The sequence below is a fragment of the Calidris pugnax genome, unplaced genomic scaffold (genome assembly GCF_001431845.1).
Source record: "Calidris pugnax isolate Ruff unplaced genomic scaffold, ASM143184v1 scaffold1502, whole genome shotgun sequence".
Classification (NCBI taxonomy): Eukaryota; Metazoa; Chordata; class Aves; order Charadriiformes; family Scolopacidae; genus Calidris; species Calidris pugnax.
The window spans coordinates 1-4,435 of NW_015092094.1; the positions used below are offsets into that span (position 1 = coordinate 1).

Sequence of the window (4,435 nt, forward strand, 5' to 3'; positions counted from 1 at the left end):
TGTGGGGTGCTGTGGGGGCTGCAGTGTGGAGTTGGGAAGCGAGATGCGGGTGGGAGAAGGAGAAGATGCCAGAGATGAGCATGGAGGAAAGCCCCGTGTTGGAGGAGCAGAATGGTGAGTGACCCCAGCACGGATCACCCCACAAATGGTCGACACCCCACAGAGCCCTGAGCCGGGGCTGTGCCGGGGGCTGCCGGCCGCTCACTCCTTCTCCTCCCTCCGTAGTCTCTCAGCCAGAAGATAAAGGAGCAGGGGAAAAGTGCTCTCTGGAGAAGCAGTGAGTGTGGGGGAGACCCCCAGCTCCTGCCCCAGACCCTCACCCCTCACTCTCCCCCGGGGGCTGCCCGTGCCTCCCACGGTAGGGGCCAGGGTGCAGCGGGGTCTCCTCTCTCTTCTGCTCTGCAGGCCAAGTGAAGTGTCAATGGGGGACTGCCTGGCCCCACTGGGCTCTGTGCACTCCCAACACCCACAGGACCCCCGGATGCCCCGCTCCATTCTACGTAATAAGGCAGAGGAGCAGTTGTCCCCCGGCAACCCCCCCACAGAGGAGGAAACAGAAGAGGGTGCGCTTCCTGGAAGACAATCCCATCTTCTTTTCCATCAAGGTAAAGATGGAGCAGCGCAGAGCGTTGCAGTGGCCGGTCAAGGCCCAGTGGGGGGGAGAAGTGGGGGGTGTCAGGGGTTCTGCAGTGGGACCCCCACCCCCACAGGAACCCTCCCAGCCCGAGGCCCCACAGAGGAGCAGGAGCAGCTGGGGGTGCTGGGGACCCAGCATGGCCCCAGCGCCTTGGGGTGGAGATGGAGAAGGCTGTGGACTGGAACAAAAGGCCTCCAAAACGGGGTCAGAGAGGAGCATCCCCGCTGCTGTGGGCAGGAGCTCTGTGGCAGAGCCCAGACTCCGCTGGCTGGTGTCCGTGAGCAGGGAGCATGGCCGGGAGGCTCTGGGGTTGTACGCAGCAGGACAGTGCCTGTGACAGGGCTGTGCCCTGCCGTAGGGTGCTGTGGGGGCTGCAGTGTGGGGCCGGGAGCTGCTCCCATCTCACCCAGCTCCTGGGGGTCCTTGCAGTGGTGGAATAAGAAACAGAGGAAGAGGAGGTGGGAGAAAAGACGGCAGGAGATGAAGAAGTCAAGGCACTTGAGGAGGGAAATGATACGCTGGCAGAAGGAGCAGATGTTGAAGAGTGGGGAGAAGGCAGAGGGACAACGGCAGAGGAAGCAGAGCGGTGAGTGACCTCGGCACCGAGCGCCCCACAAACGGCTGACACCCCACGGAGGAGCCCTGAGCCGGGGCTGTGCCTGGAGGTGCCGGCCGCTCACTCCTTCTCCTCCCTCCACAGTCTCTCGGCCAGAAGATAAAAGAGCAGGAAAAAAGTGGTCCCTGGAGAAGCAGTGAGTGTGGGGGAGACCCCCAGATGCTGCCCCAGACTGTCCCCCCATGCCCTGCCCCTGCCTGCACTCGGCAGCCCTGCCCACCGGCCAAGGAGGGGGGGCTGCCCGTGGGTCCCGCCACAGAGGCCGGGGTGCAGCGGGGTCTCTTCTCTCCCCTCTGCAGGCCCAGTGAAAAGGTGTTGAAGCGAGAGGATCTTTACCCAAAGGCACCGTGGGCCTCCATGTCGTCCCTCACCAACCTTTCTTATTTGGGCAGTAATGGCTTCCTGCACCACCTGCGCGCCCTGGACCCCGATGGCTCCCTGCCCTTCCTGCCACCCCTGTCCCATTCCTGTATCATAGAATCACAGAATCATAGAATTGTCCAGGCCAGAAGGGACCTCCAAAGGTCATCCAGTCCGACCTCCCCGCAGTCAGCAGGGACACCCCCAACTAGACCAGGTGGCCCAGGGCCTCATCGAGCCTCACCTTGAATATCTCCAGGGATGGGGCCTCAACCACCTCCCTGGGCAACCTGTTCCAGTGCTCCACCACCCTCACAGTGAAGAACCCTCTCCTCATCTCCAGTCTAAATCTGTTCCCCTCCAGCTTGAAGCCATTGCCCCTCATCCTGTCACTACAGGCCTTTCTAAACAGGCTCTCCCCAGCCTTCCTGTAGGCCCCCTCAGGTCCCGGAAGGCTGCTATTAGGTCTCCCCGGAGCCTCCTCTTCTCCAGGCTGAACAACCCCAGCTCCCTCAGCCCGTCCTCGTAGCAGAGGTGCCCCAACCCCCTGATCATCCTTGTGGCCCTCCTCTGGACCCTCTCCATCAGGTCCATGTCCTTCCTATATTGAGGCCTCCAGACCTGCACACAGTATTCCAGCTGAGATCTCACCAGAGCAAAGTGGCAGAACCACCTCTCTGGACCTGCTAGCAACGCATCTTTTGATGCAGCCCAGGATGTGATTGGCCTCCTGGGCTGCAACCGCACACTGCCTGCTCATGTCCAGCTTCTCGATGGCCCCCTTTGCTTCCCCTCACACCCCCCAGCCCCAGCAGGATGATATGAAGAACCTTTGCCCCCTCTCCTCCTTGGAGCCCTGGCCCAGTCCAGCAGTGGAGCCCCTCAGCCAGGACCCCCCCACAGGAGCAAGGGCACAGAGACCCATGTATGTGCAGCTGCCCCCCATAACCCCCCCAGCCATGGAGATGCACAAGAAGCAGCGCTTCCAGGACCTTGTCCGCACTTTCAAAGCCTGGAAAAAGAAAATGGCTCAGCGTGCAAACCCACCGACAGGGAGCGTGGCCAGGGGGCCCCAGGGCTGTGCCTGGCAGGACGGTGCCTGCAGCGGGGCTGCGCCCGGCTGTGGGGTGCTGTGGGGGCTGCAGTGTGGGGCCGGGAGCTGCTCCCGTCTCACCCAGCTCCTCGGGGTCCTTGCAGAGCTGCTGTACGAAGTCTAAGGGAGAAACAAGGGAGGCGAGTGCTGTGTTGGAGGAGCAGAATGGTGAGTGACCCCGGCACCGAGCGCCCTGCAAACGGCCAACACCCCACAGAGCCCTGAGCCGGGGCTGTGCCTGGAGGTGCCGGCCGCTCACTCCTTCTCCTCCCTCCGCAGTCTCTCGGGTGGCAGAGGAAGGAACAGGAAAAAAGTGCTCTCTGGAGAAGCAGTGAGTGTGGGGGAGACCCCCAGATCCTGCCCCAGACTGTCCCCCCGTGCCCTGCCCCTGCCTGCACTCGGCAGCCCTGCCCACCGGCCAAGGGGGGGGGGCTGCCCGCGGGTCCCGCCACAGAGGCCGGGGTGCAGCTGGGCCTCTTCTCTCTCCTCTGCAGGCCAAGTGTGGAGGTGTCGATGGGGGACTGCCTGGCCCCACTGGACTCTGTGCCCTCCCAACCCCCCCGGGACCCCCGGATGCCCCGCTCCATTCTACGCAATAAGGCAGAGGAGCAGTTGTCCCCCGGCAACCCCCCACAGAGGAGGAAACAGAAGAGGGTGCGCTTCCTGGAAGACAATCCCACCTTCTTGTCCATCGAGGTAAAGATGGAGCAGCGCAGAGCGTTGCAGTGGCCGATCAAGGCCCAGTGGGGGGGAGAAGTGGGGGGTGTCAGGGGTTCTGCAGTGTGACCCCCACCCCCACAGGAACCCTCCCAGCCCGAGGCCCCACAGAGGAGCAGGAGCAGCTGGGGGTGCTGGGGACCCAGCGTGGCCCCAGCGCCTTGGGGTGGAGATGGAGAAGGCTTTGGACTGGAACAAAAGGCCTCCAAAATAGGGTCAGAGAGGAGCATCCCCGCTGCTGTGGGCAGGAGCTCTGTGGCAGAGCCCAGACTCCGCTGGCTGGTGCCCGTGGGCAGGGAGCGTGGCCGGGCGGCTCTGGGGCTGTGCCCGGCAGGACGGTGCCTGTGACAGGGCTGTGCCCTGCCGTAGGGTGCTGTGGGGGCTGCAGCAGGGGGCCAGGAGCTGCTCCCATCTCACCCAGCTCCTGGGGGTCCTTGCAGTGGTGGAATAAGAAACAGAGGAAGAGGAGGTGGGAGAAAAAACGGCAGGAGATGAAGAAGGCAATGCACTTGAGGAGGGTAATGATACGCCGGCAGAAGGAGCAGATGTTGAAGAGTGGGGAGAAGGCAGAGGGACAATGGCAGAGGAAGCAGAGCGGTGAGTGACCCCGGCACCGAGCGCCCCACAAACGGCCGACACCCCACGGAGGAGCCCTGAGACGGGGCTGTGCCTGGAGGTGCCGGCTGCTCACTCCTTCTCCTCCCTCCACAGCCTCTCGGTTGGCAGAGGAAGGAGCAGCACCCAGGGCAAAGCAGGAGAAGTGGTGAGTGTGGGGGAGACCCCCAGATCCTACCCCAGAACCTCCCCCCTGTGCCCTGCCCCTGCCTGCACTCGGCAGCCCTGCCCACCGGCCAAGGAGGGGGGGCTGCCCGCGGGTCCCACCACACAGGCCGGGGTGCAGCGGGGTCTCTTCTCTCTCCTCTGCAGGCCCAGTGAAAAGGTGTTGAAGCGAGAGGATCTTTACCCAAAGGCACCGTGGAGCTCTGTGTCGTCCCTCACCAACCTTTCTTAT

General features: G+C 63.5%; 1 long non-coding RNA gene across 1 annotated transcript; it reads left to right on the forward strand.

Annotated features, from left to right (window-relative positions):
• Positions 1-2,276: 2,276 nt before the first annotated feature.
• LOC106900227 lies at positions 2,277-3,926 on the forward strand. Its single transcript, XR_001414124.1, has 4 exons — positions 2,277-2,874; positions 2,986-3,037; positions 3,201-3,402; positions 3,864-3,926. It is a non-coding gene; the product is annotated as an uncharacterized LOC106900227 (long non-coding RNA).
• The last annotated feature ends 509 nt before the right edge of the window (positions 3,927-4,435 follow it).